The following is a 25,307-nucleotide window of genomic DNA, read 5'->3' on the forward strand; positions in this document are numbered from 1 at the left end:
AATATTGTCGGCTCTGTCATTTAGTGGGGACCGACAACTGGAAGGTGTAAACGTGCGATGCCAAACAGACAGCCTCATTACGGGCATCAGACGATAAACGTAGACCGATATACGGACTGGGAATCCGCATTATTTTCCCCCTTTAAAGTACATATATCTTGTAATTAATACCTAAAATGCTAATCATTCGTAGTCCGCCTACTTTTGGCTTCTTTGGTTTATTTTTTCTCTAACACATTCACACGTTTCGCAATTCTGTCCGAATTATAGGCCCTTGGGGCCAGGAAACTCAAAAACCTACCCTCCCCATTCTGTTCTTATCTTCGGTGATATTTATAGCGCATATTAAATTCTACTCCATACGAAAAACGTGACCCCCGCCAAATCTTATTAAAATAAAATTCCTGACTGCATATAAAACCAGCAACCTTGGCATTCTTCATAGAATAATAATTCAGAGCTTATATTCATATTCCATTTACAAGTAATCTTTTGAAAGCGTTTTTATAACATCATGTTTCAAGAATTTTCCGTAATAGTCAGCCATCTTGTTGTGAAAGCCACCCAACAGCAATGACCGCTATGATTTTAGTATAAAAGTGTCTTCTAAAAGACAGGCGTGATCGCCTAAGGAGGAATAACACAATAGAGAAATTTGATATGGGTGAAAAGTGGAGGATATGTGCAACAATACATGTATTTTGAAATTGAAAACTTTCAAATTTACTTTATAAAAAGTTTATTTAGTCCTAAAATGCAGTTTTAGAAGTAATCGATTTTTTTTTTATTAAAACCTCTGCTGGATGCGAACCCACGATCTACAGATTAGCAGTTGACACGTCAACCGACTGAACTAGGCGATTCATGTTTTTAAAAACATTTTTTTTTAAATAAGTAAGTCAGCCATTATGACGTTGTGGTAAACATCCTTAATTGTAAAGTGTCACCCAAAACACAGGTGACTTTCAATGCTACGGATGTCGAGTATTTATCGAAGGAATGGTTACAACTTATTCAAAATTTCGTTAAATTTACCCGCCGATAAACTCTCACATTTATATATAGAGTGCTTCATAAAATGCACGTTATTGGAAAATCCCCATAAAATGTGCAACGTAAATGACAATGTAACTTTTGAAATATAGAGGGTTTTTAATGTATATTACGAAATTCTTATCTAATCTGAGGAAATATTGCATTCTTGAAAGCAATAATGTCAACAGGAAAAGTTGAACACATACCTCACAAAGCGAATTCTGTATATTATCTTAGCCAAAGTATGAAGAACAAAGCGAAATCGTGGCTCCTCGGTGAGGAAAATAAACACATATTGAAGCTGAAGCTTTAATGAAGCATGGCGATTTTCCTGTGGAGATTTAATGGCTTATTCATGTGCTGCTGCGGTTCCTTCAGACGCGATGTGGTCTTTTATTGTACTTACAAAGAAAGTGTCTACGAAAAGAATATCCAACAAATAGTTCATGTCTTATCAGTATTTATTTGTCATCTTGATACAGTAGTGTTTAGGCGATAGTCAGAAATAAATCAAAAAATCAAAACAGCATTGCCTGATCATGCGCCTTTCTTGAATTGATGATGTGGGGTTGCCAATTCGTCTTCGGTTCGTCCAGTTGGAAAGTTTGATATCGACATGAAGGAGAGAAGGGGAAAAACCACGCCGGTTTAATTAATCCATAAGATGACTTAGGTTTGCCTATTGATCAGAATTAGAATGGTTTGCACTCTGTAATGATGTTTACTTTTGACTCTAACCCTCTATTAATTCTATCACACAACTTGCCAAACATTATAAGTTCTTCCGCTCTTTCGAACCGGAGATATCCATCAGGAATTATATCAACTTCTTCAAATAATTATCAATTACGAAGCGAGACACAAAATCATTACATGGTTTGAAACCATGACCATGAACGGAATATTGCAAATTAATTAGTATTATCCGATAACTAATAATAAAATAGTGTATACAGATTTTTGTGTTGATACTGGATCTAACTGATGTACAAAAAGGTAATAATTATTCGTTTCAGATTCTTCATACGGAAAGTAAATATAAGATAATGATCCCCGGATATTTTCTATTTTGCCAATTCATTAAACTTCGGGATAATAACTGCTCCCTTGGGAGCTAATGCGAGTCAGATGAAAGCACATCACCATTATGAGTCAGTCGACCAAGTGTTAAAAATTCGCGTATTAACTCGTCACCACCACACTTTTTCCGAGTTTTCCGGAAAGGACTGAAAATTTAAGACTGCTGTACCCTAACACAATTCAAATTAATTCTAGCACCTACCTAAATACGATTTACAACTCCGGACAAGTATGCTGGCTAGACTGATATCTTGATTCAGTGACTGCTCCGTGAATTCTAATTTGATTTCGTTGCTCAAATAAATTTAGCGATATTTCTAATGGTTAATTTCCTGCTCCAATCAACTTTTTATGGATGGCTAATTCAAACATGCAAATTGCAATGAAATGCAAACTATCGTTCATGAATATTTCAAAATCGTATGCAAGGATATCAGGTCCCGTGATAGTTGTATTAAACAGAGCCAGACTTGTTGAACTATGCTGTAGTATTTTGATCAATAGAGTTATGTTGAATTAAAGTTAAAGCTTAGGTACAGTGTAACCATATATGATGCATGCACGTTCTGGAGATAACTGGGTAGCCAATGATGGCGTGTTTCGAATTCAGCGACAAGACAATGGTGTCTATGTTCTGTGAATATTATATTTCTAATAAAAAGGCTAAGATTAAAACACCTGTTTCTTTGCCCTCCGAACTGAAATACGCCTCTCCGACTCAAAGTTTTTCATTATACCATGATACCCCCCTCCGTTTATTTCCGAAAATATTGTGGCGTCGTTCCCGTCATTACAGGTGTCCTTACATTATGTATTTAGAGTCCATTTGGAGAAACAACCCATTGTAAATTTCAACATCTTCAATTAAAAAATATCTGCCTGCCTACCTACCCAAACTTTTCTTACGGAGTTTGGAGTGGGAAACCACATCTATTTTCAAAAGTGGCCCTGAATGGGAACTGAGAGGTTAAATCGTATGTTTTCTTTTTAATTTTTATAGAAACACCAGACTCCACTAATATGTAAAGACATCACAGTACATTATTCTTCCAAATTATTTACTATAATATACAACATCTAGTAGCGGTACCCTTATGGTTAGCACGGGCACCGGAAGTGTGGGGAGCGTGTACAGATCTTTGTGTAAGATTTTGAAATGATCACTTTTGAAATACTGGTATAAATGTCTATGTATCAAAGCTTACACAAAGTAGAAACTCACAATACAGAACGACTAATGAGATTGATCACTGTTCGTTATCTTCAACTTTCATGAAAGTGATCGGCAGGGAAATCACATATTTTGGAAATGTTATTTTTTTCATTGGGTTTAAGTATAAGATGCCCCCCCCCCCCCCCCCCCCCATCTTATACTTACACAGAGTTTACACAAGATCTATACGATGGTTAGGACTCTCGCTTTGCAACTGGTAGGTCCTTCCTGACGCCGCGGCAAAGCGAAGATTTATATCATAAGTAGTGGCTGTACCTTCGCCAAGTACTCGAAATTAAGTGAAAATCACGGGTCTTATGAATTTAACCTTTGAAATTAGAGATCTCGTGTCAGGGTAGGCGTTGGCATTTGTAGCAATGCTACAACCCTATAAGCGCTGAGCATAGGTCGAAATTTTGTGGTACTTCATATAAATCCTCGAATGTGATGTAATAAATATACAAAACAAAACGATCATAAAACCTAGTATAGTACCATAGTCCTAGGTATTTACTAGTATAGTACCATAGTCCTAGGTATTTATTTAAGTATCGTCGCGATTACTTTGATTTGTATGTATCGTGATACTGAGCACTAAAACAATGTTTAGAAATATCCTTAATAACTACAATTAATATCCTTAATAACTATAATTAATATCCTTAATAACTACAATTAATATCCTTAATAACTATAATTAATATCCTTAATAACTACAATTAATATCCTTAATAACTATAATTAATATCTTTAATAACTATAATTAATATCCTTAATAACTACAATTAATATCCTTAATAACTATAATTAATATCCTTAATAACTATAATTAATATCCTTAATAACTATAATTAAAATTAATATCCTTAATAACTATAATTAATATCTTTAATAACTATAATTAATATCCTTAATAACTACAATTAATATCCTTAATAACTACAATTAATATCCTTAATAACTATAATTAATATCCTTAATAACTACAATTAATATCCTTAATAACTATAATTAATATCCTTAATATCTATAATTAATATCCTTAATAACTATAATTAATATCCTTAATAACTATAATTAATATCCTTAATAACTATAATTAATATGAATATTCAGATATATTTACAGGATTATCCTAACTTGTTTAGAAATATCCTTAATAACTATAATTAATATGAATATTCAGATATATTTACAGGATTATCCTAACTTGTTTAGAAATATCCTTAATAACTATAATTAATATGAATATTCAGATACATTTACAGGATTATCCTAACTTGGCAAAATTCGTGAGTTGCTTGGTTCTACATATCGACATGCATGGTTGAGATCATAATGTCATTAAAGGAATTCACCAAGGAAAATCCGTACGCAGACTTAAGTTATATCAGAGTAAAGGAAGGCTGGTTAAAGTAATAATTTTTCAAACTTTTTAACATCTAAATGTGGAATCGTTTACGCGATTTCGTATACCCTCCCATCTTGAATGAATTTCCACATCATTTGATACAGAGCGGCATCATCTAAACCATTTAGGTAATAACTACTGAAGACACACGTAATCTAACAAGTACTGTGTGTTTCACAGCAAACTTCCTCATCCATGATAATACTTTTATTATAATACAAAAAATCTACGAACACGGAGCTGGCTTTAGAATCGTGCGCCGTAGATTTCTTCCAACAGTTGTAATGATTTCTAATTACAAGCGTTAATGGGTCGATATTTCAGTCATTTATTTGGCACGTAAAATGCACCGTTAACACCGCTGTGGATAATAAATATCTCAGACTCCCAGACGTATCGTGTGATTAACAGAGTTAAGCTGGTTATACTGTACTGACGTGTCAAGTGGTAATGATAAAAGCAATCATAATTCGGAGAGAGAGAGAGAGAGAGAGAGAGAGAGAGAGAATTTATATTGTTGCACGTGCTAAGTGCATCTGCAAATGAAAGAGCGATCTTTCCTGCTCAAAATCATACACGGTGCAAGTTTTATTCCTACGGTAATGGTAATTTACAGCAATGTACATTTCTAAAGGTAAGAGCATTCGATGTCGCTAGACAGGTCAAATACGTGTACTCTCTGCGCTCAAAGTTTCCCATAGAATATCTGTAGCACAAATACGTGTAGTTTCCATGCATATGATATGCGAGTAATAGTATATATGTATGTGTATCTATATAATTATGTGAGTGTTCATTATTCCTGATCTGTTCATTTGTTTGCTTCACCCATATGGGCGTATTCTGCAATAAAGTTTATATAATTACCCTACCCACAGTATTTTTCAAGAATTGATGCGTTATTAAAAACCTACCAGTACCTTTCAACATTATTTGAGTTATCTAAATGAGGCCCATGGGTCACAACGCTCACCTGGGTCAACCTGGTACTGCTGTTCCTCATAAGATTTAGAAAAAAGATTCTAAAAGATTTTCCCTACATAATCCCAAGTAAAACTTATCCACCATTGTGGCCCCATGCTAACCCCGGAGGTCATGAATTGAAAATTTTTGAATCTGCATTCTTAAGGAAGCTTTCACATAAGGCTTGTCTTTTCTGGTCCAGTGGATCTTGAGAAGAGTTTTGAAAAATACCCTATGATTTCACTATTTCTTTCGAAAAAGGGGTGACCCTTTGTAGAAGAAGTTTGAATACCCCATTAGCCAAGAGTGCTTTATGGCAAGTTTGGTTAAAATTGGCCCTGTGGTTCTAGAGAAGAAATAAAAAATGTGCAAAGTATACTGGCAGACGGATCACATGTGTAAAAAAGCTCATTTGAGCTTATAGCTCAGGTGAGCTAAACATATAACGGATTTTAGAATTAAAGTATTCCTTTTGTAACCACTCTAAACTATATACTACTCAAAATTTGATAAGGATCACTAGGTTATATGTGTGTAATTTACCACTAACATAACAAAAGACATAAATTTGACTCAGAAACGTGTTTACTCAGGCTATGAATGAAAATTCATGAGCGGCATGAACTTTTATCAATACGGAATGCTTGAAATCTGATAAATACACCAAAAGGCATTTCATTACAAAAAGTTAACAGCAAACCAGAGAAAGAATTACATAGTTTTTGGGGATAGTCCATCATTACACTTAGTCGATGAAGTGTCAATACCGGGTATGGCCTCCCCTTACATCAATGACGGCTTGACAACGTCGAGCCATGCTGTCAATAAGCACCCGGATGTTTCCAATGGGAAGGTTGTTCCACTCTTCCACGAGGGCGTTTCCGAGCTCTGCCAAAGTCGTGGGTTGTGCTCTACGGCGTGAAAGGGCAACCTGCAGCATGTTCCATACATGCTCAATCGGGTTCAAGCCCGGCGAGCGCGCTGGCCAGTCCATACGGACAATTGTCTCCTGCTGAAGGTACTGCTCCACCACCCTGGCGCGATGAGGACGGGCGTTATCATCCATCAGGATGAACTCAGGGCCAACAGCACCAGCGTAGGGTCTGACGTAAACATCGAGGATCTCATCCCGGTACCGCACCCCCATCATTGTTCCTCTCTCCAGGACATGAAGATCTGTTCTTCCATGCTGATTCCACCCCAGACCATGATGGAACCACCACCATAACGGTCATGTTCACTGATGTTGGCATCATGGAAACGTTCACGTTGTCGTCGCCACACTCGGTGTCTCCTGTCTGTCTCATCGGTGAACAGAACTTGAAACCAATCGTTCTGTGTCCAAAAGTGACATGAACTTCAGCCCAGTCCAATCGCTCCCGCCGGTGTCGAACATTCAGAGGGACTCTTAACACATCCCCTTCTCGAGTTGAGACCTGCATTGTGAAGCCGATTCCGTATCGTCTGAGTGGACATATTCACCCCCGAGGCGTTCAGGAGGTCGTTACGTAGGCTGATTGCTGTCCAGAAGGGATGGCGTCGTGTCTGAAGAGCCACAAAATGGTCTTGGCGTTGGGTTGTCGACCTCTGACGACCACCCCCATGTCGGTGTGCTACTGTACCAAAAGTTTGCTGTCGGTTCCAGGCCCTGTTTACAATGCTTTGGCTGACGTTTAGTGCATTTGCAACGTCACGTTGTGAATAGCCAGTGTCAAGCATTCCAATACATCTGCCCAGTTGTTCTGTCGTCAGGCGACGCCTTACACGTTGAGGGGGCATTGTGTTGATAAACGTAGTGTAAACACTCAAGTGAGTTTGAAATTTTAGAAAGAATCAGACACCAATCGTGCAATAGTAGCAAAAGCATAAACTGTGATGAGAAACGCATTTCCCAAGGCATGAAATGCACGTGCAAGTTTGTTGAAGTCGTTTTTTATTTCACTTGGACACAATATTGCAAGTTATGCAGTTATTAATTTTTTAAACAAAAAAATATCTATGATCCTTGTCAAATGTTGAGTAGTATATATTCTACGCAGTTGTCTTTGGATCTGCCACTGACATAATGATATATACATACGTGTTCTTTATTGTGAGTATGTGAGCGTCTACCCTCTGGCCTTCGGAAAATGAATTTTAATTTAACACCTCTTTTTATAGCACCTAACTTTCAGGTGGATGCCTGCATGTTTATTTATTAGGACAGAACATTTTTGCACAAACAATCGGCCCGTGGGCCACATCATTCACCTAGGAAAAAATTTCTACATGTTCATGTATGGATTATAGAACTATAGACGAGTGCACAGTAATATTGGATCTAAACTAGTAATATTGGATCTAAACTAGAAGATAACAATGGCATATTGATAATGACGCAATTTTTCCGTGTGATTATCAAGATATTTTTGCTTACTTCATGGTGTGACCACGATTCTACAATACACGAGGGTCCTTGCATATTAAGTTGATTACCGTGGAGATCCGGATTAGAATAAGGTCCTTAGTATCCCTTGCTTGTCGTAAGAGGCGACTTAATGGGAAAGTCCTTCGGATGAGACCGCAAAAACCGAGGTCCCGTGTCACAGCAGGTGTGGCACGATAAAGATTCCTCCCTGCTCAAAGGCCATACGCGCCGAGCATAGGCCTAAATTTTGTAGCCCTTCACCAGCAATGAGCGAATACATCCATATGAGCGAAATATTCTCGAGAGGGACGTTAAACAATATACAATTAATCATTGTATTGTACCTTTGTGGTTCAAGAAAAGAATATTTTGACAGAATTTTCTTGCATGATTTGAGCCCCTCATTTGCCCTGGGGTCATGATTTGAACAAAATCGATCTCTAGTACATAAGGGAGCGTTCATATAAGTTTGGGCTCTTCTGGTTCTGTGGTTAGTTAGCAGATTTCACTAACCCTATTTTCATCTGCTCTTGAAAGGGACACACCGTTTCCTTTGAATTTACAGAATTGGCTTGAATAACTCCTTTTACCCAATGTTTTGTAGCAACTTTGGTTAAAATAACCCAGTGGTTCACGATAAATAGAAAATGTAAACAAGAGGCCCATGGGCCACATCGCTCACCTGAGTCACCTTGGTCCATATCAGAAGATTTTCCATATCTATTTGCATGTAAAACCGTAGTCCCTATTATGGCCCCAAACCTACCCCTGGAGGCCATGGTTTTTGCAAACTTGAATCTACACTATGTCAGAAAGCTTTCATGTAAATGTGAACTTCTTTGGCCCAATGGTTCTTGAGAAGAAGATTTTTAAAGATTTTTCCTATATATTTGTATGTAAAACTTTGATCCCCTATTGTGGCCCCATCCTACCCCAGGGGGCCATGATTTTAACAAACCTGAATCTGCACTATATCAGAAAGCTTTCATATAAATCTCAGCTTTTCTGGCTTAGTGGTTCTGGGAAGAAGATTTTAAAAGATTTTTCCTACATATTTGTATGTAAAACTTTGACCCCCTATTGTGGCCCCATCCGACCCCCGGGGGCCATGATCTTAACAATTTATAATCTGCACTATATCAGGAAGCTTTCATATAAATCTCAGCTTTTCTGGTTCAGTGGTTCTTGAGAAGAAGATTTTAAAAGATTTTTCCTATAAATTTGTATGTAAAACTTTGATGCCCCCCTTGAGGCCCCATCCAATCCCCGTGGTTCATGATTTTAACAAACATGAATCTGCACTATATCAACAACAACAAAAAAAACAAACAAGAGGCCCATGGGCCACATCGCTCACCTGAGTCACCTTGGCCCATATCGGAAGACTTTCCATATATATTTGCATGTAAAACCTTGGTCCCTATTATGGCCCAAACTACCCTTTGCAAACTTGAATCTACACTATGTCAGAAAGCTTTCATGTAAATGTCAACTTCTTTGGCCCAATGGTTCTTTCAAAGCTTTTTTCTATATTTGTATGTAAAACTTTGATCCCCCCCCCCACTTGTGGCCCCATCCTACCCCCCCGGGGACCATGATTTGAACAAACTTGAATCTGCACTATGTCAGAAAGTTTTCTTGTAAATATCAGCTTCTCTGACTCCGTGGTTCTTGAGAAGAAGATTTTTCCTATATATTTGTATGTAAAACTTTGATCCCCTATTGTGGCCCCATCCAACCCCCGGAGCCCATGATTTGAACAAACTTGAATCTGCACTATGTCAGAAAGTTTTCATGTAAAAATCAGCTTTTCTGGCTTAGTGGTTCTTGAGAAGAAGATTTTTAAAGTTTTTCCCTATATATTTGTATGTAAAACTTTGATCCACCCCTTGGGGCCCCATCTTATCCCCGGGGGCCATGATTTGAACAAACTTGAATCTGATGTAAATCTCAGCTTTTCTGGCTTAGTGGTTCTTGAGAAGAAGATTTTTAAAGTTTTTCCCTATATTTTTGTGTGTAAAACTTTGATCCCCCCTTGGGGCCCATCTTATCCCCGGGGGCCATGATTTGAACAAACTTGAATCTGCACTATGTCAGAAAGTTTTCATGTAAAAATCAGCTTTTCTGGATTAGTGGTTCTTGAGAAGAAGATTTTTAAAGTTTTTCCCTATATATTTGTGTGTAAAACTTTGATCCACCCCTTGGGGCCCCATCTTATCCCCGGGGGCCATGATTTGAACAAGAGGCCCAGGGGCCTTATAGGTCACCTGAGTATCATGTAACAACCTTCCAATGTTTGAATTAGGTTTGTGTTTAAATATAAGAATTTTACTTTTGGATGGAAGAAACATTGAATAGCTATGTGGTCAGCCCCGCCTTTGCACCAGAACCCCTGACCCAGGGGCCATAAATTTCAGTTTTGAAAGAAGCATCCTTGATCATCATTATCATACTATTAGTTTGTCTACTTAATACCCAGCAGCAGAGAAGATTTTCAAAGAAATAAAATGCATTTTCACTATATGATCAATAGGGCCCCACCCTAATACCAGAACCCCTGACCCAGGGGCCATAAATTTCACAATTTTGAAAGAGGCATCCTTGCTCATCATAATCATGCTATTGGTTTGTCTACTTAATACCCAAGGACAGAGAAGAAGATTTTCAAAGAAATAATGCATTTTCACTATATGACTTATAGAGTCCCACCCTAGCACCAGAACCCCTGATCCAGGGGCCATGAATTTCACAATTTTTAACAAGAGGTACTGTGAGCAATGCTCACTAAGAATACCCCCCGCTTACCCCAATCTCCCAAAGGGTGTTGGTAATAGGTATAAACTACCTCTTTTCTGAGTGTTGCTACTTCGATGTCCAGTGCGCATGACCTTTGACCTTTTGACCCCAAAGTCGATAGGGAACATCTTCATCCCATGGGTAGTCCATATGTTTGATATGGTGACTGTAGGTGGAAAGGATAACGCTTTAGAGCCCGGAAACCATATTACTACTTCAATGTCCAGTGCACTTGACCTTTGACCTTTTGACCCTAAAATCGATAGGGAACATCTTCATCCCATGGGTAGTCCATATGTTTGATATGGTGACTGTAGGTGGAAAGGATAACGCTTTAGAGCCCGGAAACCATATTACTACTTCAATGTCCAGTGCACTTGACCTTTGACCTTTTGACCCTAAAATCGATAGGGAACATCTTCATCCTATGGGTAGTCCATATGTATGATATGGTGACTGTAGGTGGAAAGGATAACACTTTAGAGCCCGGAAACCATATTGCTACTTCGATGTCCAGTGTGCTTGACCTTTGACCTCAAAATCGATAGGGAACATCTTCATCCCATGGGTAGTCCATATATATGATATGGTGACGGTAGGTGGAAAGGATAATGCTTTAGAGCCCAGAAACCATTGCATCTACAGACGGACGGACAGACGGACAACTCGATTCCAGTATACCCCCCTACAACTTGTTGCGGGGGGTATAAAGAGGCATCCTTGCTCATCATTACCATGCTATTAGTTTGTCTACTTAATACCCAGAGACAGAGAAGATTTTCAAAGAATTTCTACATTTTCACTATATGACCAATAGAGCCCCACCCTAACACAAGAACCCCTGCCCTAGGGGCCATGAATTTCACAATTTTGGTAGAGGGCTCAATGCTCATTATAATTATGCCCACAGTTTGGCTTCTTGATGTCCAGGAGTAAAGAAGAAGATTTTTTAAAATTACACTCATTTTGATGGTTTTTGCCATTTTCACTATATGACCAATAGAGCCCCACCCTAACACAAGAACCCCTGCCCCAGGGGCCATGAATTTCACAATTTTGGTAGAGGGCTCAATGCTCATTATAATTATGCCCACAGTTTGGCTTCTTGATGTCCAGGAGTAAAGAAGAAGATTTTTTAAAATTACTCATTTTGATGGTTTTTGCCCCACCCCTCAGGCCCCAGGGGGGCAGGGACCACGAATTTCACAATTTTTGTTCCCCTTCATCCACAGATGCTATATGCCAAAATTGGTTGAAATTGGTTCAGGGGTTTCAGAGAAGAAGCTGAAAATGTTCAAATGTTAACGCACGACGCACGACGACGGACAAAAACAGATAGCAATAGGTCACCTGAATGAATTCAGGTGACCTAACAAACTTGAATCTGCACTATGTCAGGAAGCTTTCATATAAATCTCAGCTTTTCTGGCTTAGTGGTTCTTGAGAAGAAGATTTTTAAAGTTTTTCCCTATATTTTTGTGTGTAAAACTTTGATCCCCCCTTGGGGCCCATCTTATCCCCGGGGGCCATGATTTGAACAAACTTGAATCTGCACTATGTCAGAAAGTTTTCATGTAAAAATCAGCTTTTCTGGCTTAGTGGTTCTTGAGAAGAAGATTTTTAAAGTTTTTCCCTATATATTTGTGTGTAAAACTTTGATCCACCCCTTGGGGCCCCATCTTATCCCCGGGGGCCATGATTTGAACAAACTTGAATCTGCACTATGTCAGGAAGCTTTCATATAAATCTCAGCTTTTCTGGCTTAGTGGTTCTTGAGAAGAAGATTTTTAAAGTTATTCCCTATATATTTGTGTGTAAAACTTTGATCCACCCCTTGGGGCCCCATCTTATCCCCGGGGGCCATGATTTGAACAAACTTGAATCTGCACAATGTCAGAAAGTTTTCATGTAAAAATCAGTTTTTCTGGCTTAGTGGTTCTTGAGAAGAAGATTTTTAAAGATTTTTCCTATATATTTGTATGTAAAACTTTGATCCCCTATTGTGGCCCCATCCAACCCCAGGGGCCCATGATTTGAACAAACTTAAATCTACATTATGTCAGGAAGCTTTCATGTAAATCTCAGCTTTTCTGGCTTAGTGGTTCTTGAGAAGAAGATTTTTAAATGACCCCACCCTATTTTTGTGATTATCTCCCCTTTGAAAGGGACATGGCCCTTCATTTGAACAAACTTGAAAGCCCTTCACCCAAGGATGCTTTTGGCCAAGTTAGGTTGAAATTGGCCCAGTGGTTCTGGAGAAGAAGTCGAAAATGTGAAAAGTTTACGGACAGACGAACAGACAGACAGACGGACGCAGGACAAAATGTGATCATGAGATTTATATGAAAGCTTCCTGATATAGTGCAGATTATAAATTGTTAAAATCATGGCCCCCGGGGGTCGGATGGGGCCACAATAGGGGGTCAAAGTTTTACATACAAATATATATGAAAAATCTTTAAAAATCTTCTTCCCAAGAACCACTGAGCCAGAAAAGCTGAGATTTATATGAAAGCTTTCTGATATAGTACAGATTCTAAATTTTTAAAATCATGGCCCCTGGGGGTCGGATGGGGCCACAATAGGGGTTCAAAATTTTACATACAAATATATAGGAAAAATCTTTAAAAATCTTCTTCCCAAGAACCACTGAGCCAGAAAAGCTGAGATTTATATGAAAGCTTCCTGATATAGTACAGATTCTAAATTGTTAAAATCATGGCCCCCGGGGATCGGATGGGGCCACAATAGGGGGTCATAGGTTTTTTTTATTTTTATTTTTATTTTCGTTTTTAGCTCACCTGAACCTTCGGTTCAGGTGAGCTAAAAAGTTAACAAATAAACGACGGACAAACTTTGGTCAGAAACGCTCAGTTAAATACATTTTAAACAATATGTAAAATTGATGAAGCAAACAGATGTCTAAATGCATTTTGCTTTTCACAATTTAACGAAATTCTAAATGTGTGCTTCGATCGGTGGTAAGATGATCTTCAATTTTACTTCTTTACTCCTGAGGGAGCTCGATAGGTTTGATGACTCGCGACGGAGAGGGTCTCCGGTAGCTTTGATGACGTGTGACATGACGATATTGGACACAGTAAAACGGATTACAATTTGGTTCAATTTCGACTAATCAAGTTTGGATCATCCACGTGATGACAAACCAATTACGTAATGTTTTCACAAAATTTATGAGTATCGTATAATTGGGCTCAAGGCAGCATTGTCAACGCTTCCATTCGACAATTGACAGTAACCAAACACAGTCTGAATAATTAAAATTCCCACTGTCACAGAGGGATATACGTGGTACTAAAACCTAAACGGGACACATCAAATCAGATTGCAAAAGAAATAATGGATTTTCCATCAAATGAAGTTACAAATACTGTTAATCTTTTCATCCTCAATCGAAATCCAAAGAATTTTCTCTTGGTGCGTGTCTGAAGATGCTGTTGACATGTTTTTTCGGGCTCTCTTTGCCACGATGCATATCAATGAAGGAATCTGAGAGCGGAAAGATAAGACTTGAGCGAAAGTGACGGACGTACTGTCAATAGTAAGCTTCTGGTCCCTGTCTGGAATCTCTATCGTTACTTTCATTCAAACATTAAGTGTGAGTGTATACATTCGATGGCTTGAAATCTCTTTCAAAGGCTTTACACCAAAAAAAAATTGATGCAGTCATACATTTAGCCCATTTTACTTTTTCAGAACCTTCATACATTAATGCAATTATATTTCACTGATTATGTCAATTTTCTTTAAATCTGAAATACGCAATGGACATATTATACCAATTACACCCGTCACACCATGAAGGGGTTTACAATAACAAAATTAGTCATCGCCATTACGGAAATCATTGAGCGGGAGAAAATAGTGCTGGGGAAACACACACAACGGAAGAGATTATAACATGCGTCACATTCATCCTATGATTTCATTATTTTATTTTATTTTCCACGTTTGGTGGATTCTAGCACGACTACGATAGTCAATGTTCTTCTCAGTCATCGCGCGACGTTATGACTAATGAATGCTCAACATATGCGACAGTTCTACGATGCGGAAGTATATATGCAGATAGCTGCAATAATGTAGCCCTATCCAATTTTTTTTAATTCTGACGTTTTCGGGATAGGGCTACAATTCCATAGGATCTCCGTAATGGTGCAAAATAATTTTATGAATAACCGATAATAAACTCTGTGTATTAGTCCCAAATGTTGTTTACACCAAAAGGAGTACCAACTTTGTGCTCGGGCATCTCTAATAAAGGTGTTTTTCATTAAATATAATGTACAGCATGCAAAATTCTTCGTCTGCTCCGCCATGATTGTTATCGCGAGATCTCGTAGGTGGATCTAATGAAAAACCCAAATTGACAATCAGCGCGAAAATGTAGTTACTCGAGCCACTTCGACAAAGAAAGGAAAATCATATTGTTGCAGAAAGAATTTACACTCTGCTGTTCGGTTTTTAACTTGATATTAAATTCAAACCTTTTCAATACCGACGAAATAGCTTTCGCCTCCATACTTCTCCATTGATGTAAATACTACCTTATATGGCATATGCAAATGACTTGACAATCGGAAGTTGAAACTTCACTACATCAAACATGGCGCACAAATATGAATCGAGAAATTGGAATTTATCGAAATTGTTGAAAACGGTAGAATAGACCCTCACAAATTTTAAATTGCAGGTTGTAAATTTATATATTGACTAAGAAACATAGAATGTCATTTTATTTACGTAAAGAAAGTCAGGAAATGTTTAAAATGAGCGCAAATGTTGCGGGAGTGAATCACTCCCGCATTTGCACCATCACGGAGATCCTAAGGAGTTGAAGCCCTCTCCCTTAAAAAAAAAAAAAAAAAAATCAGAGAGGGCTACATTATTGCAGCTAATATGCAGACAGCGGCTGTGCACTGCCGCAAGAGAGGATTAGCAGACGACTGTCACCAAACGGAGACAAAATGATGGAATAATCGTAAGACAGTGATAGAAATTCCCACGATTATGTAAGGGCTTTTTGAAAGCCAATCGTGGGGAATCGCACAAGAGACCTACGAAATGGGCCTGCTATTGAAAATAAATTGTTTTGAACATCATAGAGACCATACAATACAATTTTCCTCGCAAACCACTTCCATTTCGTGCGACACATCCATGGCCATCTTTGGAATTCTCCCCGTTTTCTGTCGATGTAAATCTATTTTTTCCTCTCCTCGATATAAAAAGTTCTTGTATCATTTAAAAAGGGTTTAACGTTTATATTTTAATGATATTACTATATAGCATTAGTAGCCAAGTGGTTAAATCACCTAATTAGTGTTGCAAGGATACCGGGCTCGATCTCCAAGTTATCTACATCTATGCTACAAAAACTTAATAATGTTCATATATATACATGCACAATCTTCTGTAATACATGATATTTTATTTTACAGTTTTACTTGCCACAATTAACCAGGAAACTGAGGAACTGTCAAAATATGTTAACTCGATAATAACCTCGAGGGTTTTCTTTTAGAAACAAGATAAGATGCAAGTGAATTGTACCTGAAGTGTCACGAAAAACAATACAAGATTGAGAAACGTTGCGCATGACCTTAATATAATTAATAATAGTGGTGAAATTGTCTGGAAATCGTTATTTTGCCAAGTATCATTATTGGAGACCAAATGCAGGTTTTGATGAGCAGGAACCGAAGTTAAAGGTATGATAACACTGCACGCAGACAACAACAAGTTCTGTTGGTCAATGAATGGAGAAAATATACTCACCTAGAACACATTTGTCCTTTATCGTTGATTTTTAGTCGAAATGAACTAAAGGTACAGCCGTTGTAAGGTATATAATTATATATCACTAGTACACTATCGCTTTTTAAAGACTTCCTACTACAGATTGCAAAGTCACAGATTTCCAATAGAATAGAACGAATTCATAATCACCAGCATTTTACACACTCATTCAATCTAGGGGTTTCTGTAATGTACAACTGTAAGTACATATACTTATAAATAAAAAATCCAATGTATCAAAATTAATCCACGACTGCGTGGAGTGAAACGTCGATAGAAATGTCTTGTTTTTGAGCGATATCCTGCCGGTTACTATTGTTCCGATCAAGTTCGATCTGTAGTTTACTTACACCGCCTCACTTTCCGTATATTGAAATACACGTAGGTAACTCCGTAAACTCATTTATAAATTCTAAAGCACTTAATGACTATACCCCCACAATATTAGCAGCTTATCTAATTACCCACACATTCATTAAATTATCAGACTCATTGCATGTTGTCTACGATATTGTGAATAACTAATGCAAGTTAGCTTTAATTTTGAGATGTTTAGTTTTTGTTATGAGAAGGAAAAGATGAGATGGAAGCTGGCGTTGAAGAATCACCGCCATGCACATACAATATCGGCAAGATTGATGCTGTTTGTTTGAAGTCACAAAGAGTTCTTCATTTAATTAGAAATATGGTCATTTGCCAAGATAATGTTCAAGTGCTGTAACGAATATTTATCTGATAAGGCCACAGAAAAGAGAATATATACTAGTTCTATTAACCAGGACCAGCGGCAGTTTTTTTTTTAACCCCAGAGTCGATTTCGTTGATACATATCTGCCATACAAATAACCGCCGCTATCGTCATGGAAACTCATGAAGAGGGTCGGACTCTCCTATATGTCCACTCTCTAATCCCCTCATACAGAAATGGAGAAGTAAATCAGGAAAAAAAATAGTGAACTTAATTAAATTTTCTGTTCATTTCTAGTGCAGGGCTGTCCTGTAATTGGTTTTTCGACTTCTTGTTGCAAGTTCTTGACCTTCTGGTTTGCCTAATGCCATATAAACGTCTACAAATGAATCAATCACGGCGATTCAGCGTAATACGTTTATATATGAAAACGGGAAACCAGATCCCCATCCTGTTCTTCTTGTATCATTTCTGACATTCGAATTGTGTGTTGTTGGGTTTTTTTAATTTTAATTGCGTCAGGTGTTTTTCCCCTGTTTGAAAACATTAAGTCTAATATAAGGATTCACGACTTAATTACAAATGTACCTCATATATCTTGTACATCTGCTCAAAATTTGCGATACTTGTTCAATTCTTGGTAACGTCAATCTTACGCATATGCAAAGACAGTCGCGATACCAATATTTCGGAGTCATTCGGCTGTTGAGTCCGCACGAACTTGAGGCCTGCGTTAGACAATCACCGTAATAATCTCTTTGTCAGATTGTCGAATGGTTAGCAGGCTTTTGGACAGATATTTGTGATCAATATCTAGTTTAATGTCGTTATTTTCCTCAAATAACCCGTTATAATCTGAGCTTCTATGTAATCTAGTGATGCCGATCGCATGATGAAGTGTTACTTAAAACAGATACCGTTATTATCAGATAATAAGTTTTGTTAGTTCTCAAAGCCAGGTTGCGTTATTCAATAACTATCGAAGCTATCATCATGCCAAATTGAAAATACAACTTAAAAATTTTACGTACAATTAAAATTTCTGTTGCATCAATTTTTATGTTTAGGAAGGCAATTTCAGACCAAAACGAAAATCAGCGCATCACCTCTATCATTGCACTGTTATCTTTCCAAGACCTACTGCTGATTCTTTGCCTAAGTTTTATTAGAATGATCACGCAGCAAAAATTGACAAGTAAACTAGATAGAGTATCTCACCTGCTCATTCTCGCTAAATTCCCGCTAATGGCGATCCTAGTCCTACTCCCGGTCTATCATTCTTGCCGTATCTCAATTATTTGTGCTGTATCGTGTCAAATCCTTCTGCTTGGTCACTGGTCATTAAATATTGACAGTTTCCCGTGTTTATTTTACTAGATTTTCTTCATTTACATCCAACGGTGATGAATTTCAATTCAACTGCTGACGATGGATTGCACGCGACCAAATTTCACGCGCTGTGTAAGCAACCATCCAATAGAATCCACGGAATCTCGGTAAGAAAGGGTGATGTGGTTTTCATCTTCATGCTGTGACGGAAACCTACAGCGTGCCAATCAAACACACCTCAATTTAAAATCACTGTTTCGCCGAGAGCTTCCTCACATGGGGTCCGGCCCGAAAAATCCGCGACAGGCAACGAAGTGGATTTACTTTGAAAAAAATTAATTAGGCGCATTAAGAATAATGAAGAATTGAATTTTGTCGAGGTTGGGAGTTTCAAACGAACAACAGGTCAAGAAATACAAAGCATGGGGGTTACTGAAATATTTGAACACTGCGGCGACATTCCGGACTTTCTGAGTTATGTAAGAAATGCCACATTTATTGCGAGATGTAGTCGTCTCGTAACCCACAATGAAAAATGTCCATTTCTTTTGGCAAGTCTATTTCAGAATGTGATAGTTTACGCAGTAAGTTTCTATATTCATACTTCCAATGTACCTTTACCAATTGAAATAAAGGCCTTTTCTTCCTGAATGTGAACAACGTGCGTATGGCGAAAATTAGTAAAATGTAAATACACGTGTAAATTGGCAAATAAATAAGGGTATGAACAGCAACTCTTCACGCCAAAATACGCTTCATGAACCGTTAACGCGCTTCATGAAGTATTTACGAGTATATGCTGGCGTATAGTACCTCAATTTATACCATCATTGAAAATGAAATTAATTTTAAGAATCTGCTACATAACCTAGTTAGCTTGGTTGCTATTTTCAGTTTTTACACATGCAAGCTTTGAAAATATAAACAAAGCAAAGAAGAAGGAATAAGTTTTAAAAAGAACCACCAACCTACATGTATAATCAAATCTAAGAACTATGACAATCTTTTAAAAAATGTAACACTTTTTTAATACAGAACTTAGAACTGTACTTCATTATTAGCACGAAAAAGAAGAAAAGGGCGGTATTTCTTATACTTTGTGCATTGCAACCCTTGTGATAACGCTGCAGGATACTCCGAATAACAATCCACAGTCTACAACGACCTGCTGACAACAACAACTTAATTAAAACGGAATCTGAACATGGAAGGCTTATCTAATTTTGAAATGAGCTTAGATTTTTGGACAAGAATTTTCAAATATACAGAATGTATTTTTTATGCGCTGTAGAAATAGGTTTTAAAGATGGGTTGAATTTAAAGATATGATTTATTTCTCCATTGCACTCCAAAACGTACGAAAGTCCATAGAGCTCATTTTCGTAGCTGATATTTTTTCGCGTTATAACGCAAAACTTCCGCGAATAAACGCGAAACTTTCAAGTAACAACGCAAACCTTTCGCGAATTAACGCGTACTTTACGTTATATTGCGTAACTTTTGCAAATTGAAACTCGTAACTTTCGCGAATAAATGCGTAATTTTCGCGTTATAACGCAAAAATTTTACGTTACAAAGCGTTGCTTATAAACATGGATTTATGGATTAAATGTGCTCATATTAAGAAAGTAGCATGAAATAATTTGTTCATTACAACACTGGTACAATGAATGGAAATAACGATAGACTTGTCCAGCTGTACTTTGCAATTATTTATATAAATTGTAGTTTTCCCCAATTACTATGCATTCTTCATTTACCTTTGTATGCTATGCAGAGACCTGGTGCAATAGAACAACCCAATATCCGTGTTTCACCCCAATCCCTGGTGGGGACCCAGGGGGCGAAGCCCTTGAAAGCCCCGGGATTTTACAGATTTTATAGGGCTTCAAATATGTCTCCTATGTAGTAATTTTTACTATTTTCTGTCACTTTTGATAGAGTGAATCAAAATGACGCAAATTTTATGGGTTTTTTGGGGGAAAAAAGTAAGTTCTCCCAATGAAAGTAATTCAATAAATCAAAAGATTTTGTCATTTATTGCTCTGAAAGTGGAAGAAATTATTACTTCTTTTATCGTTTACATTTTTCTAAACAAGCGACCACGATTTACCTTAATTTTGAAAATGTTAGTGGGGGGCTTAAATCCGCCACTGTCTTGTGCTACAAAAAGACTTGACATCTGCTCATTATTTATTCATTTCCGTATGTTTTTGTAACTGAAGTCGAAACCATACTTTATTTAAGCATACGTGCCATTTAACAAAAAGTTTGTAATACCCTCGAGACGTTGACAGAGGTGTATGTGAGAGCAAGGAACGACAACTCTGGGTAGAGATTGATTTTAAGGCTTCATTTTCAATGGACGAAATTTTATAACCCCATATTAAATGCCTTTGTTAGCTAAGCAACACCGGTATTTATCAATTACAAATATGAATTCTACTTTGCATTCAATTAAAGTTTAATAGCATATATGTCAAAAATTCTAAAATATGCGTATGTAAAATGTAAGCGTGTTAGCATGCGTATATAGTTTTTTACTTTTAGGTTACTTATAAATGCATAAACGTCAGTCTTCGTTCATTGTTCTGATCACGGGTTCCTATTTTACATGATTATATCTAATTAGAATATTTAGTGTACTAACGCAAAAAATACGCGTTTAGTCGTGAAAGATACGCGTATACATCTATTTACGAATGTTTCTCGTTATTTCGCTAACGTTTCGCGTTATAAACCGAAAGTTACGCGTTAAAAGTTTCACATTATAACGTAAAAGTTAAGCGCTGAAAGTTTCGCGTTTTAACGCGAAAGTTGCAAATTTATTCGCGAAAGTTTCGCGTTATATCGCGAAAAAAAATTCCAACTACGTAAATGAGCTCAGTTGGCTTTCGTAGAAACGTGAGTAGAAGTTTTTAAAATGACATTTCTTTCGTTGTTTTCACAAATACTTCATAGAATTATCATATGCAATTTAAATCAACTGGCGGCTGGCATTTAATTTATCTGACGGCCGCCACTTAGTTTAACTACCGACTGCCACTTAATTCTACTGGTGTCCGCCATTTATCATCTGGCGTCCACCACTTATCAAACGGCCGCCAGTCAACTGGCGTCTTTCTTTTCAATTTCTCTCTTTTTCTTTTCCAAAATGAAAGGATTGCCACACCCGTAACCCCCTCTTCAATAATTAGTAATACCTATGTGTTTTACAATTAAGAGCATTATCATTTGTAGAACTTGCTATCAATTTACAAAATTATATGAATATTCATGATATCAAATGTCGATAGATTTTCCGTAATTTTTATTCACATTCAAAGTAAGATATATTGTCGGAATGGCTCCTAACTCTTTTGGTGACAGTACATGTACATGTTGTTATGAATGGTAGGAATGTAAGCTTGAATGAACTGATAAATTGAAGGACGAACGGTGCTCTCCCTTTTCAATTTAAGAATATGAAGTTTGGACAGAAGAGAAACGTTTAGGTTTCATTCCAGCTTGTCAACAATTTTAGAAGACAATATCTCCTCCGGCTGCCCCCCTCCGCCCCTTGAAAAACAATCGTATGTGTCTACGTACTAATCTAAAATCTTTAAAAAGTAGTAACTTAGCAGTACGACGTAGATTTTTTTTTTTTGATTAGGCAGCCGTCTTATAAATCAAGTGGCGACCACCAGATGATAAGTGGCGACTGCCAGTTGAATTCAATATTGATTCTCTACCATGATACCATGTGTCGTATTGACTCGGTTCAGTAGCAGTGATTCAGTACCGGTGTTATATAGCCAGACTCCCCCCCCCCCCCCTCCATAGTGAGACTTCCCCCCCGGAAGTCTGGCTCTAGAGTGAGCCTTCCCCCCATGGGGAAGGCTCATTCTAAAGCCAGACTTCCCCCAGAGCCAGCCTTCCCCGGCGGAAGTCTGGCTCTAGAGTACGCCTTCCCCCAGGGGGAAGGCTCACTCTAGATCCAGGCTTCCAGGGGGAAGTCTCGTTATGGGGGAAGGCTCACTCTGATTTGCGCTACAATTCAATTGAAGAGAGCAATAATAGATATAATGCGAGCATTAAATCAATTGATGAGAGCAATAATTGAATTGATGCGCGCATTAATTCATTTGATGAGAGCAATAATTGATTTAATGCGCACATTAATTCAATTATTGCTCTCTTCAATTGAATTAATGATATTTTTAATTCATCTGAAGAGAGTAATAATTCTTTTAGAGAGAGAGAGAGAGAGCAATTATATAATTAAAGATATCTTCAATTCAACATATCCACAATTGAATTAATGATCGCTTTAATTGAAATATCACAGTGATCGCGCGGAGCTCGTGATTCCACACGGAAATATCACAGTGATCGCGCGGAGCTCGTGATTCCACACGGAAATATCACAGTGATCGCGCGAAAGCTGCACGGAAATAAATACATGTAGTAGATACGGGATCTGTAGGAGCATCGTAGACCAAATTTAAATTCTTAGGACCAATGCTGATAAATAATAATAATGATAATAAAATTTAATTTGTATAGCGTCTTATATAAAACAAATTACTCTAAGAAGAGGAATGCAACAATAAAACACAATCAAATGAAATTAAATGACATAAGATCTTATACATGCATCTGTAAAATTATCAAAATAAAACACTATAATTAAGGTAGAGATTGATAGGTTGATGCTAAAAAAATTAACCATTGAATTTTTTTTATTTTGATATATGTTTATGATGAAGCTTCGATATAAAACATAATAAAAAATCAATGTAGGTAATCGACCTTGTTTTTGAGAAATATGGCGATTTTAACAACACCTTCTTTAGTCCTTGTAAAGCGTAAAAAGTGAAGAAAAATAAGTAGAGAGCAATATACAAATAGAGCTATAACATTTTTATTGTAAAAAGGATCATAACTTGTCATATATGGTTCCAAACAACCTTTCACATAATTGTATATTACACATCAATTTCAAGTTCAGCAATCATTATTAACATGCAACAACATTACTTCAACAGAGCTACATTGGCCAATTACCTTAAAACAGTGCACAATATTTGCACACAGGGTCATACCTTTGCTTAAGCTGCAAAAAAATTACCCATCAAATTTCTTATTTTATTTCATTAAGTGGTCAGTCTATTAGTAAGTAAAATATATGAAAAAAATTATACACCATAATGGGGTTCAATATGGAACTAGCAAAAAATTCCTAACCCCACCCCCTTTTAACAAACTACACATTTTCGTAAGAAAAAGGGTTATTAAAAGATGTTGTAAACAATCCATCAAAAACAGCTTGCTGAAATTCGAAGATTCTTTGTAATACCTTTTTTAAATTAATAAATATAATACAGAAAGTATGTATTTCAAATTTTAGCTTATATTTTGTTGTAGTTCTCGTTGTTGACCTTTGTGCACTTACACTCAGAATATAGATTTATCATACGTCATCATATTTGATGATTAATATTAAGAGTTTTCTCAAATAAAAATCCCCACAAAAAATTGAAATACAATTTATATTTGTTAAAACAAATGTCTCCATTACATCCCAACCCCTTTAATATACTGCATGGTATGGAGGAGAAAGAATGAGCAGGAACATAGACGTCATGAATATGCACTCGGTGCATTGAGAAGAAAGATTCAGCCAGCAGAGATAAACTACTGACCTTTTTATAACTTAGAATGTTTAAGCATTCCCAAATTACCTCTTTGAAAATTGAACATGACAATAAGAAGGTTTCTATAAGCTATTTCAGGGGCGGATCAGGAATTGAAGTTGGGAGGGGGGTGCAACTGTATGAGGCAGGGGTCTGGGGGCCGCCTTGAAAGGGGGGGGGGGCGATTCCCCAGAAACTCCTGGATTTTACAGATTTTTTAGGGCTTAAAATATGTCTCCTATGTAGTCATTTTTATTATTTTCTGTCATTTTTAATAAGGTGAAATTAATAAAATAACGCAAATTTTAAGGGTTTTTGGAAAAAGTAGCCGTTCTCCCACTAAAAGTAATTCAATAAATCAAAAGATTTTGTCAGACATTTATTTCTCTGAGAGTGGAGGAAATTATGGATTCTTTTATCGTATATATTTCTCTAAACAAGAGACCACGATTTACTTTAAACTTGAAAATTTTAGGGGGGCTCGCGCCGGTTGCCCCCCACCCCACCCACTATATCCGCCAATGCATTTATGTATGTGCTCTTGCGATTGACCTTTTTGCACTCACAATGATTGCATTAATATTTAGTTATTTTTCATACATTTTTTTTTATAATAACCAGACACGATTACCTATTATAAGAAATTGATATGATTATACAGCATAGTGCACCAAATATGTTTAAATAACAACTTTATATTTAATATCAATGGAAAGATTTCCACCCAATCGACCCATGGATTGATTGTATCTTGTTTAACGTCTCTCTCGAGAATTTTTTACTCATATGGAGACGTTACCAAGACCGGTGAACGGCTTTAAATTTAGGCCTTTGCTCGGCGCTTACGGCCATTGAGCAGTGAGGGTTCTTTAGCGTGCCACATCTACTGT

General features: G+C 37.1%; 1 protein-coding gene across 6 annotated transcripts in view; it reads right to left on the bottom strand.

Moving 5' to 3' along the window:
• The window catches only part of LOC125652147 (hemicentin-1-like), a 59,063-nt gene extending 40,160 nt beyond the window's left edge, over positions 1 to 18,903 (bottom strand). For 2 of the 6 annotated variants that reach the window (XM_048881139.2, XM_056139196.1), the window contains exon 1: positions 18,632 to 18,893. The gene's annotated coding sequence lies outside the window, so the exon portion shown is untranslated. Of the gene's footprint in view, positions 1 to 2,317; positions 2,387 to 16,704; positions 17,135 to 18,631 lie in introns of those variants that run through there. The other 4 variants (XM_048881132.2, XM_056139197.1, XM_048881137.2 and 1 more) reach the window with 4 other exon arrangements.
• Positions 18,904 to 25,307: the final 6,404 nt, after the last annotated feature.

This window comes from Ostrea edulis, chromosome 5 (assembly GCF_947568905.1).
Source record: "Ostrea edulis chromosome 5, xbOstEdul1.1, whole genome shotgun sequence".
NCBI lineage: Eukaryota > Metazoa > Mollusca > Bivalvia > Ostreida > Ostreidae > Ostrea > Ostrea edulis.